Source organism: Hemiscyllium ocellatum, chromosome 26 (assembly GCF_020745735.1).
Source record: "Hemiscyllium ocellatum isolate sHemOce1 chromosome 26, sHemOce1.pat.X.cur, whole genome shotgun sequence".
NCBI lineage: Eukaryota > Metazoa > Chordata > Chondrichthyes > Orectolobiformes > Hemiscylliidae > Hemiscyllium > Hemiscyllium ocellatum.
The window spans coordinates 6880180-6893619 of record NC_083426.1 but is presented as its reverse complement, the minus strand read 5'-3'; the positions used below and the strand labels follow the sequence as shown (position 1 = coordinate 6893619).

The window sequence follows — 13440 nt, the reverse complement described above, 5'->3', positions numbered from 1 at the left end:
TGAAAAGCTGGACAACTACTTTTAAACGTAAATGTCCTCCAAGCTATCTACGCTCCTCTAATTCTGGTCACTTCTATGCACCCAATTTTAATTGCTCCATCACGTGGTCATGTTTCCAGTTGACTAGGCACCAAGCTCTCAGATTCCTCCACACCTCTCCATTTAAGGTTCAAATTTGTAGTTCCTCCACCTGCCATATTTTTATTTAGCATTTCTTCTGCTTGCAAATTACCTTATTGTTGTAATATTTACAGCTAATTAGAATTTAAATGTATTTTTTAGTGTTACAAAGCAGTCAGGACACAACAGAATGCTATTGAAGCTGCATGTGTACCAATGCCAATGTTTGCATGTTATCTTCCGACTCAAAAATTGCTAAACACATTTAGCAAGGTCGGGGGGGGGGGGGGGGGGGGGGGCAAAAAAATCAATAGAATCAGCAGGTAAGTTACCCCATGCCATACTCACTCTTTTGGACTAGTTACTTAGCAGCATAGGCAATGTACCTAGTGGTGAGGCAGCAGACAAAATGGGACAAAGGTAGGAGGACGAGTATACTGCAATTAGCAGTCAGTCTGATGAGATCATTAGGGCCCGATCTACATATTTAAAGACAGTCTGCCAGCTTTGGATTGATATCCTCATCATTTGCAGTGTAAAGCTGCAGCATTCAGAAATGGAAGGGCTACATTTCCCCCTTCATTTTAACTAGGACCCTGATCCCTCCAAGTTTCTGTTGGTGATTAAAACGGAACCAACACGGTATGGGTATGTCAGTTAACCTAATGTCAATGCTCAAACTCTTAGAACTCAAAATGAAATAGGGTACACTTAAAAAGCAAATCAGCATGGTTTGTTATGGGTAAATTATATATGACAAATATCACAGGAATTTCTAAAGTAACTTATTCAGCAAAGGGAATACAGCAATAAAGATTTTTGGATTTTCAAAAGGAAATTTACTATTTTTAAAGAGGCTCCTTACAAAAATTTAAGAATGCAGGAGGAAATGTTTCAGCACAGACAGGAAGTGGTGTGATTGACAGAAAATAGATTTAGGGAAATGAGTGTTACTGAAATTGACGAATTGTAAATTGGATACCCTAGCGATCAGTACTTTCTTTTGTCCAATTACTTGAACCTGGATATGGAATTCAAAGTCAAAATTTGGTGAAATCTCAAACAGCAGGTTGTGCAAAGTGAGAAAACTGAAAATGATTTATGGTGAGGATTAGTGGAATAGGCAGTTGGTGTCAGCTACAATTTGATAGATACGAGAGGCAAAATATTTTTGGAGAAAATATTTATGAATAGCTTTACACACAAAAAGGAAACCAAAAGATGTAGATAATCAGAGATTTAGGACTCTCAGCATATGCATACAAATGAACATATGAATTAGGAATAGGCCATTCAGCCTTCAAACCTGCTCTGTAACTTCATTATGATTGTGGTCACAATTCTACTTTCCAGTCTACCTCTTGTCAAATCTAACATGGTCTTTAAAAAAAATTCATTGTCCCTACCTCCATTGCTCTCTGTGAAAAATAATGTTGTATACTAATAACCCTCAGGAGAAAAATCTTCATTGGGAGACTAGTTTTAAAAACATAATCCTTTAAAGTGAGAACATTGGCACTTCAAGCCTTACAGAGATAATATTTTGTTTCATTGAGCATGGCTAGATCAGAGTGGTGTGTGTAGTTTGGAATCCCATTATAAAAAATGCCATTAAAAAACAGAAAATAAAATAATCACTTATTATGATGATGCCATGAATTAGAACACAATGAACTTCATTAATATTTTTTAGAACACAATAGTTTTAATAGATGCAATGAAAATTTCAATGTCTTTCCTTGACTAATTGGAGAGAGAGAGAATGATGAGGAGTCAAATTAAAACTGTTAATGATGGTGGTAAGATGTACACGATCGAATTTTCAACATTCACCTGATTTGAACATGTGAAATCATGAATTAAAATGCTTGTAAAAAAAAAAGGACAAGTATGGACTAAAAATGCTGTGATCATATCACTAAAGATTGAGACAAGTCCAGTGTGAAATAAAGAAAACTATCTACATTAAGATTACCATTTCATCTAAAGACATTGATCTGGATTTTCCAAAAAGCATCAATCACAAGATTACCATTCCGCTCCTACTTCTTTACATTAGGAATGAGCACCTTTTTTTGATAGAAAATTTCAATGAGGACTCCCTCAAAAATGTGGACAGTACTTCAAATTTGGTGAGTCCAATATTATACAAGGTGGTCAGGGGAAGGCAAACTATGTTACTTTTGCTGCCATATTCTGCTACTTAAAACATCCAGTATGGTAGTCAGCCACTTTGACTGCTTCTGTGAAAGGGTTAGTACACGAGGCAAGTGTGAGATTAAGGTTCCAGGTGGGTAGGATGCAAGATGAGATGGAAGCCAGGCAAATGCGGGAATGCATAGGGTAGGTTGGGGTGGATAGGAGATAGCAGTTGCAGTGGCAGTGGGTTGGTTTGTCAGGTCCCAGAGAAAAAGGAAACTTATATCGCATTTTAATTCATCTTTGTATGTTGGGAGTTGAAAGGCTCACTTATCAGTTAGCTGACTTAGAAAGACAAATGGAGCCTTTAGAATATATAAATGAACCAGATTTCAGTAGCAGCTTGGCAGAATAGCGAGAAGGAAAAATGAATTCACTGAATGCCTCTCCCTCTCATGGTTCTTTCATTAGCTCAGAATATAGCACTCAGAAATGAAATTGGACAAACACCCATTCATCTACAGCTGAATGATAACTACAAAGTTCACCATGACTGAGGATACCAGTCAACAATTAACAGCCACGGCCTCAGACGGTGTGCATCTGTTTGGTGCCATTTTAAAATGTTCCCCTCGGGGTTAGTAGGTAATAAAAGTCCTTTCTTTCACTCAATAAACCTTGTAATTGGCTGTTTCATTTTGATCTAGTTCATTACATCTTTAGTTGAAGTATGATGACTGCATGATAAAAAGAGAATTGTCACAACCTACTGAGAGACGATTCAGAAGGGAACTGAAATACCTGCCACACTTGGTCTTAATATTCAGAAAAATGTTTTGCACGGACATAGGAAGGAACCAGGACTATTTAGGTGTGGAGGAGTTAAGACACAGATCACTGCATTTTTAATGCTAAATATTAAAAACAGAGGAAAACACATAGCTTTGCCATTACCTTCAGAATGAGAAAAATACAACTACCTGAATAGCCTTCTTTAGAGCTGGGAAGACAACAGTTTGCATTTACATATGTGAACACATCAGAACAATTCAAAAAGAGATGTGATCACTAAGCAAAAAAAATTGCAGAGAACGAACAATTGCAATTGGCACTACAAAGAGAGAGATGGCAACTTTTGAAGCCAGGAGACAGGTTACAGTTTGATAGAGAATCTCAAGAAGGTATTAAAACATTAGTGCGGGGGTGGGTGAGAAAGAGATAGGGGGATGTGAGAGTCAGACTAAACCTGTTTTGAGAGGTTTGGAGGTACAGTTGCAAGAACCACGATGGCACAGTGGTTAGCACTGCTGCCTCACAGCGCCTGAGACCCGGGTTCAATTCCCGACTCAGGCGACTGACTGTGTGGAGTTTGCACGTTCTCCCCGTGTTTGTGTGGGTTTCCTCCGGGTGCTCCAGTTTCCTCCCACAGTCCAAAGATGTGCGGTTCAGGTGAATTGGCCATGCTAAATTGCCCGTAGTGTTAGGTAAGGTGTAAATGTAGGGGTATGGGTGGGTTGCGCTTCGGCGGGCCGGTGTGGACTTGTTGGGCCGAAGGGCCTGTTTCCACACTATAAGTAATCTAATCTAAAATTCCCAGTGTTCAGCAAAGTGATGGAAGGGCTTCTAAATGATACAGATAATTGGTTAACCATGACATGGAAACCAATGGGGTGATAAGCTTTGTGGAGGAAGTGATTTGGGCCACAGAACTATATTATTCTGAAATTATGAAAAAGATGTAAAGTTACACTTATGAAGGCCTAAAGATTACATGAGATTGGAGCAGAAAGTCTTTTTTAATATTTTGCAGGATTGGGAGTTGCTGGCAAAAGCAGAAGTTTAAGTGCACCTGAAAAGGCAATGGTGTGCTACCTTCTCAAAACTCTGTAGTGCAAGGGGTTTAGGTACACTCAGGGTGCTGGTAAGGTCATGTAGTCTTAGCTCACCCATAATTTGATATTGGCAAATGTTTGTTAAAGTGCAGAAATAACTCAAAGAAATAAAGTCAGGCATTTGTTAACTCAGGGCAATTTTGTGTTTGTGAATCTTCTTGCTAAAGCTTAATATGCACATGATCAGTGGGAGATGGGTGAAGCTTTGGAACAAAACAAAACGACAATTTGGCCACAGAATAAGAAACTGTATGAGGAGATATAAACACCATACCAAAACAGATAGAAAGTGGACCACAAAACTGAATTGAATTTATTGTCACGTGTACAGAGGCACAGTGAAAAGCTTTGTCTTGTAAGCAATACAGGCAGATCATAAAAATAAGTAGCATAGATAAGTAAATAATAGGTAAACAGTGGCAAAAACAAAAACACAGGTACAGGCAAATGTTAAAATTTGAGAATTCATTCAGTATTCTAACAGTAGGGTAGAAACCGCTACGAAACCAGCTAGTGCATGTGTTTGGGCTTCTGTACCTTCTTCCCAATGGCAAAGGTTGTAGAAAACCATTGCCAGGGTGGGATGGATCTTTGAGAATGCTGACAGCCTATTCTGTGGCAGGCCTGGTAGATGGATTCTATAGATGGGAGGTTGGCCTTCGTGATTGTCCGGGCCGAGTTCACCACTCTATGACCGCCTCCTACCTTGAATGGTACAGTTCCCATACCAGGCAGTGATACGTCCAGACAGAATGCTCTTAATGGTGCTTCTATAAAAATTGGCAAGGGTATCCACCGCCATGCCAAATTTCCTCAGCTGCCTGAGGGAAAAAAAAGGGACATTGTTTGGCCTTTGTAACTAGTGAGTCCACGTGAAGAGCCCAAGAAAGCATGTTGTGGGTGACCACAACCAGGAGCTTGACACTCTCCACTCATTTCATCTCTGTGTTGTCAATGTGTAAGGGGGCATGAGTAACATCCTGCCAAAAGTCAATAATGAGTTCCTTGTTTTTGCCGGCGTTGAGAGCTAGGTTGTTCTCAGAGCACCATTTTTCCAGGTTTTCCCATCTCCTGTCTGTAGTCTGTTTGGTCGCTATCTGAGATTTGACCAACCATGGTGATGTCATCAGTGAACTTGTAAGTGGCATTAGTCTGGTATTTGGTGAAGCAGTAATGGGTATACGGTGAGTACAGTAGGCAGAATATGCACCCTTGGGGGGCTCCAGTGTTGAGTGTTCGTGAGGATGAAAAATTGTCCCCAATCTTCACTGATGGAGCCCTGTTGGTCAGGAAACGGAGGATCCAGTTGCAGAGAGTGGGGCTTAGTCAGAGATTACTAAGTTTAATCAGTCTCGAGGGGATAATCATGTTGAAGGCTGAACTGCAGTCAATGAGTAGGATTCTTACATAGCTGTGCTTGGTGTCAAGATGCTCTAGGGAGGAGTGAAGGGCACATGATATGACATGTGAGGTGGATCTGTTGGTCCGATAAGCAAATTGGGGTCAAAACATGGTATACAGTGATATATTCAAAATGGAGGAATGGAGTCTAGAATGGATTAGTTAATTCAAAAACAGCATAAAGAGTGTGATGGAGAGTAGCAGGTAAGGCCACAGAGATCAATTCTGGTGCTAAAATTATTTACAATTATACTTTCTTCAACCAAGTCATGAGTAAATGTACCGAAGCCAAATTTTGCAGATGACTGAAAAGTAGCCAGGAAGACAAGTGGTAAGGATGACAGTCAGTCAGTGGTGGGATATAGACAGGTTAAGCGAATGGGCAAAAACTTGACAGATGGAACATTGAGAGAGAAAATGTGAGATTATGCAATTGGAAGGAAGAACAGAGGAGCCGAGTATTATTTAAATAGAAAAAGTTACAGAATTGAAGGGTATGGGAGTCATCATCCATGAATCGAAAAAGCTAGCATCCAAGTTCAGTCGGTAATAGGGCAGCAAATGGAATGTTGGCCTTTATTTTTATTCTCCAGTGTCTTGAAAATAGAGAGGTCTTTCTAAAACTAGTCAGATCACAGCTGGAATGCTGAAGAGAGTTTTGGACCCCTTAGCTAAAGAAATACATAGTGGTATTGAAGGCAGTCCAGAAAAGGTTCATTAGACTGATACCGGTATGAAGTGTCTGTCTTATGAGGAGAGGTTGAGCAGGTTGGGTGTGTACACATTGGAATTTAGAAGAATGAGAGCTGACTTATTTGAAATATTCAAAATTCTTAGGCTACTTGATAGGGTTGATGTGAGAGATCGACTCACCTTGTGGAAGACTCTAGACCCAGAGGACATAAATATACAACCGCTTGGTTGCATTAAGACTGAGGAAGAGGAATTTCTTCTATTGAATGCAGTCGATCTGTGGAATCTCAACCACAGAAGGCTGTCAAGACAAGGCCTTTAATTACACTCAAGGCGAAGATTAATTTGTAATCAATAAGGAGGTAAGTGATGTTGAGGGTTATCAGATTAGCCATGATCCAATCAAATGGCAGAGCAGACTTGGGCTAAATGGCCTATTTCTGTTTCTAACATTGGCCATGGTAATCTAGCTGCTATTGCAGTCTTCAACGTAGACAGTAAAATAAATATAAAGAGAGATTATTCTGTTGCAATGAGAAGCAAGAAGAGCAGATGATAATTAAAAACAAGGCCAACATTTAGTTGCACAGTAGCAAACCAAACTAAAGTGACAGAACTCCTTAAAAAAATTAGAAAATTGTGAAATATTTTATTTGTAGGAATATAAATTAACAGTATGGTATAGATGAACAATTCCTTTTGCATCTTCGCACACAGAAACTTGAAAATGCTCTCACCTCTGGAGAACAACATCTGTTATACTGTCCGCTGTTTCAAATAGTCCATCAGGTAACCGTCACTGAAGGTACTGCCAAGCTCCAGTATATAACTGTGGAAATTTAATAGTTGAATAAACTCCCAGATACAGGAGAAACAAGCTGTTCCCATTTATTCAGGGGACAACACTGACTCTGGCCTTTGACATTTAACATCATTCTTATAATAGAAAGTAGATTTCATGTCTTAGTTATAAAGACAGTTTTGAACTGTAGTGATGGTAATCGTTTCCACACAAAATATTCACTGGACCAAGGAATGAATCCCTTAAAAAGGTGTTTATTGCCCAATTACTCCAAATAATGTTGACTATGTGGGCTAGTTAAGAAATACTAATACTGCACATTTAAAAAAAAAAGTGGAAAATGCAACTAATTAACTTGGAAATACGCAAGTTACCCTCCAGCTCTAGTAAGCTGAAGCAGTTTGGGAACAACATGCTTAATCTCTTCATTCTCGATCATTGTTCCTTGCTCTACCTTCCTGCCACATTTGATCTTTTGTGACCCTGATGCAGCTGTTCCCTGCTGAACAGACGGTCCTTTGTCTGGTCTTTGTAAATGTGGAGTTTATCAATTTCCAGATTTAAATTTCTTCTGCTTGGAGTAAATCTTCATGGAAGTGACAAGTTAATTAAGTATGTTCAATAAAGATCTTAATAGCCTAATATTACGACATTTACTTAAAATAAAAAATCTTTCAGCATAAGATTTGAATTATAACAAAATTTTTCACATCAGTATTTGGCATAGCATACCACATTTTAGACTTGTACTGTTTTTAAAATACAATTAAAATCTATACTATATATTAACTATTAAATAACTTAATCAAATTAATGTTAACAAAATAATCTGAGTTATTACACTGTGATAATTCACTTTGAAGGCATTTAGCCATGGACTTCAGATATACTTATAAATTTCTTCACTAGCTAATTTTGAGATTTAATGAAGAAAGACTTTTAGAAAACAGCATTGTTCACATTGAAAGGTATTTTTGGCACAGGGATGGAAATGAGGAAATCCAACACTGGAAAATATCCAAACCTGACATTTCTAGATGCTAAGACTTTGCATCATGCAGTAATGGATAAAGAAATTGTGTGTTGCTCATCACAAACGTTCATCCAGAAAAGTTAATACCACACTATTTAAAGAGATAGATTTTTGAGTTGCACAACGCCAAAGAGTTGAGTTCCAGAGATTTCACAATCTGTGAGAGAACCTTAAGCTTAAATATAGTTTTAACATCAATTTTATTCAGACTAATGGGAGTGCCTAAAAATTTCTTCAGTGGAAATTCCTTCCCACAGATTTTAATATTAATCTTGAAAACCCTTACATCAGGAAATTAAGTTATAAATTATGGCTAGAAACAGCCACTGCCAAGAAAAAGCATGGTTCCAACTCAAGTAAACACATGAAAATTTACTAAAGGCTTGTTTGGACACATAAGAATGGTCACTTTAATTTGTATCAGATACCTTGATAAGCAAAATCAAAGCCATAGATTTGATGAATTACTGACACACACACACACACACACACACACCCAGATTTGCATGTTGATAGGTTATTTGTGAGGCAATTATGCAAATAGAATGTGCACAAGAGGATTCACATCAGGTCAGTCATCATTTTATCTTTTAGTACATAGTTTCAGAAATCAGTCAGATATGTTGTTGAAATGGGACACCCTACAGTGTGCATGACAGCTGAATGATATTCTTCACTATTCAGCTGAAATGGTGTTACAAACGGATGATGGTTTAACAAAGTCAACAGGGCATCTAGGATTTTGGTGTACATTGAAGCAAAAGTCTAGCTCCTGAACTAATTAAACTTAAGGACAGTAAAGAAAAACAAATGAAAAACTAGAATGCAGTAATTACAGAGAAATACTGAGCCAGAATGGATAGAAGCATGAGGCGGGCAACAGATAGACATAATAGAAAAGTTTTTAAAAATCCATACTTTTAAGTCTCTCAGAATATTTTATTAGCTGCAGTAAAACACCACAGTTTCAACTGTTCACTTTCTGGTCCTCCAAAATCATCCCATTTATAGAATCATTGAGTCAAGAAATAGCAATTCTGTTTATAAAGCTAATTCGGCAATTATTTGACACTTGGAGGGAGAATGAACATGCGTTTTCATTTTCACAGGGCTAATGGTAAAATGGCAAGAATCACCCAGAACCTTATGGCAATTTGCCACTTATGGCATTTACCCTCTTCGTCATTTTTATAGAAGCCTGGTCCATTATTCATTGATCATGGTTGATACTTCATCTCTATGCCATAGTCTCATTTCTCCCCATAACCCATGATACCTATAGTATCTAAACAAATTGATTGCTTTCTTGAATGTACTCAGACACTTGACCTCCACATCCTTCTGTGACAGGGAATTCCATAGGGTCACTATCGTTTCAGTGATGAGAGATTTCCTCATCTCTGTCCTAAATGATTTGCCCTGCATACTGAGACTGTTTAATCTGGGTCTAGACTCCCAACCAGGGAAAATATCCAGCAGTTTTACATATTATTTGCCATGAACCTATGATTGTTTTCCCAACTAATTCAGGGCCAATAACTCCACTATATAGCCAAAACCTGGTATTCATTATTCCCAACAAATCCCTTAGTCTAGAGTGATCCAAGAGGAAGACAATTGTTTTTGCTCAGTTTAACTACACCTCCCTTCAACGTAAAGATTTTTAAACAGTAGTGCCCAAACGCTTTACAAGTTCTAAAAGGGAGATTCTAGAATGGAAGTTTTCCAACATTATGTAAACAAAGCAGTTGTGAGATTGCACAGAACAATAACATATTGGCATTATATTTGCCAATAACAGAAAATGAAGTACCAAAATTTTCAATAGATAATAAAGTGGACATTCTAAAAGTGCGTTAAAAACAAGTCTGTCACATAACACTAGGCTACAAAGCAGAAAGTTGCAATCATTTTTTTTTACTGAAAACAAGAAAAAAGGCAAATCAGGGCAGGACTTAAACAGTTAATGGCTCGGTCCTGGGAAGTGTTGCTGAACAACGAAACCTTGGAGGTCAGGTTCATAATTCCTTGAAAGTAGAGTCGCAGGTAGACAGGATAATGAAGGGAGCATTTGGTATGCTTGCATCGAGTATAGGAGTTGAGAGTTGAGGCTGTACAAGACATTGGTTAGACCACTTTTGGAATACTGCATTCAATTCTGGCCTTCTTGCGAATAGCAAGGATGTTGTGAAACTTGGAAGGGTTCAGAAAAGATTTACAAGGACGTTGCCAGGGTTGGAGAGTTTGAGCTACAGGGAGTGGCTGAAGAGGCTGGGGCTATTTTACATAAATTTATAAAATCATGGAGGGGCACGGATAGGGTCTTTTTCCCAGGGTAGGGGAGTCTAATATTAGAGGGCTTTAAGGCGAGAGGGGAAATATTTAAAAAGGGAGCGGAGGAACAACTTTTCCTTGCAGAGGATGGTGCATGTATGGAGTAAGTGGCAGAGGCTGGTATCATTATAATATTTAAAAGGCATCCGGATAGCTTCATAAATAGGAAAGGTGTGGGATGAGGGAAGGGAAAGGGGTGTGGAGGAGTGAGACATAGATTCCATCTATCTGTCTCACTCCTCCATGCCGAGATGAGGGAGTTATTTACCTTTGCCACAGTCACCAGGATGTTATTTGTGACTTTGAGGAGAGAAAATATATTAAGCATATTACCTGAAAGAGGTTTTGGAACTAGCTACTGGACAGTTGAAACGTGAAGAGAGAAAGAGTTACCAACACAGAGGCAATTATCAGAGAATGACTGACTGTATGGGTTAATTCAAATCTCTCACTGTTAGGTTTAGTTGCCTCTTTTTGTGAGCAGAATTCATCATATACAATTAGCACCCACCGATTAAAGAGAGTTATTACCACAAAAAGCTTAAAGTGCATTGAATAAAAAAATGTAAATCATAGCTTCTTGACTTCAGAAGTTACCACAGATGGCTAGTCTTTCAACAATTGATCATACTTTAAATGTATATTCATAGGCTTGTTATCATAGTAGCGTGACATAGTCAACTGTTTATACTATGACAGCAAAGCACAACTTGTGATAACTCAATAATAAGTACATGTGAGTAATTACATGGAGAACAGACCTTAGACAAGACCATTAGAAAATACGAACAGAAGAGTCAGTGTATTATTAACTAATATTCAAATACAATTACAAATAGTTACCAAATTATTAAAAAATTGAAATTTACTCTGAATGAAAGATATGCATTTTTCTGTAATTATCCTCTAAAATATGTAATACAGCACAAACCTTGTCATTTCACTTGTTACTTGCATTAAAAGTAGAAAGTTTGCCCCCAAACAGTGACATATCTGCAAAATGGAACTGCTTTTAAACTTATTTGATATTATTTCTGTTTTATTAAAACAAAAATGGGAACTCTAAAACTATGGTAAATATAGAAGAAACTCAAATCAAAAGAACTCATTTATAAACCATTTTTCATACTTGATACAGAAGTACCTCCCATCCAATTAAGTATCTTTTGAGTATAAGACCATTAAAAAAAACTTACCTTTATAAAACACCATGATCTCAGGACTTCTCAAATGCAAACTACAGTCAATTGAATACTTTTGAAGTATAGCTGCAATGCAGGAAACACAGCCATTTTGCACACAGAAAGCTCCCACAAACAACAATGTAAGAATTGCTAAACCTGACGTTGCTCAGCAGATTGACTGAGGGGTAAGTATTAATCCAGGATATCGTGTGGAACCCCTCAACACTACTTTCAAACAGCACACACCGGGTTTTCAATATCTACGTAAGACGATGGGGCACTGATTCAACACCTTGTCTGAAAGGCAGCACTTCTGAAAGTGCAAGTACTGCAAGCTTCAGCTTGAATTATAGCCTCAAGTCTCTGTCTCATTGTTTAGGCAGTGGTAAAAAGAATAGTTAATTTGTCCACAGCCAGGTCCCGGAAATGGCAGTGAAATAAATACCCAGTTAGCTCATTCCCCTCAACAATGGAGGATGGGGAGTGAACTTCCCTACCTCAGTTCAAACAAACCTTTTAGGGATTGACTTTGTTGTTAGGCTCTGCTTCATTTCTTGTAGATCAAGAAATGGACTTACTCAATAACTGCTGGACTGAAGCTTTACAACTCCAGCTGTAGTTTTGGTGTCTTTGGCTCCTTAAAATAGTGGAAAGAAAAATCAGTGCTGATTCCCTCCTGGTGCAACTGTACCAAACTCAAAAATTAAATAAAGATAAAATAACAGATTCTCAGGAACAGATTTGAACTGATATTATGATTTCTTTGCTTGATTAAAAGAAACACTTAGTCGTCAAGGCATTTTAACCTTTTTTGTCCCCAGCACAGAAATAATTAAAATTTTGAATCTTTTTCTAATCGAAGCAGAAGGAATTATAAAGTGCAGATTGAAAAGCTACATAATATTAACCTTTTACAGACTCTCTGAGGCAAATCCATCCCTGCTTTGTTGTTCCGCATCAAAAGAAACCCCGAACTGACTTGGGGAGAGAGAAAAAGGAATTAAAAAAAAGAACCGTGGAAGAAATTAGAATAAAATTGAGGGGAAAGAAAGAAAAAAAATCGTGTGAGAAAATAAATCTCAAATCAATATCAACAAATATTCACCATAATCATGAAGAGAAGTATAGGAGAAAAGATTGTTTTTTTAAAAAAAACTTACATTTAATGCCCTTTTTCCCTTTCCTCTCCTCTCGAAGCTGGTGGAAAATCTCTGATTTTTTTTCTTTCTCACTTTTTTTCGCCCGCCTCTTTCAGCCCGGCAAGTCATCTAGGTTGCCTGACAGCCATTTCGCCCAATAGCGAGCGCGGATTGCTGCCCACGCAACCAATCGAATCAGACCTAGGGGGCGGGTTGAGGCTAAACCACGCCCCGCACCCGCCCACCCTTCTTGGCACCCGAGGCTCAACGCATGCGTACAAGTGTTCGATCCGTATCTCGTCCCGAAAGGAGGCGGAGAGATCGTGATCTCCGCCCAGCAGTTGTTCCCCTTCCCCGTCAGGCAATCTCTACGCATGCACTGTGGGCTGTGGGCGGTGGCCGCCCTTGTCCCGCCCCTTTCCGCCCTCGCGCGCAGCCCGCCGTTAATCAAATTCTACATATGCGCGAAGGTGTGTCCTCGCGCCCACTAGACGTGTCTCATTCGCTCCTACTCAACGTCAATCAATAGCGACGCATGCACACAGCAATAAGACCCGTCTCCATTGACGCTCAAACAGTACGCATGCGTAGTTGGGCCGGGTTAACGTCTGCTAGGTACGCATGAGCATCAGTGAATCCCACCTCCAGCGGTCATTCGCTCCGCCCCGCCCTCTCATTACCCACTTTCTGCGCATGCGGATTG

General features: G+C 38.8%; 1 protein-coding gene across 3 annotated transcripts in view; it reads right to left on the bottom strand.

Moving 5' to 3' along the window:
* The window catches only part of cttnbp2nlb (CTTNBP2 N-terminal like b), a 94659-nt gene extending 81682 nt beyond the window's left edge, over window positions 1-12977 (bottom strand). Inside the window, exons 1-2 of one of the 3 annotated variants that reach the window (XM_060845301.1) lie at window positions 12759-12977; window positions 6983-7074 (exon numbers count right to left, since the gene is read on the bottom strand). The gene's annotated coding sequence lies outside the window, so the exon portion shown is untranslated. Of the gene's footprint in view, window positions 1-6982; window positions 7075-11610; window positions 11629-12758 lie in introns of those variants that run through there. The other 2 variants (XM_060845300.1, XM_060845304.1) reach the window with 2 other exon arrangements.
* Between the last annotated feature and the right edge of the window lie 463 nt (window positions 12978-13440).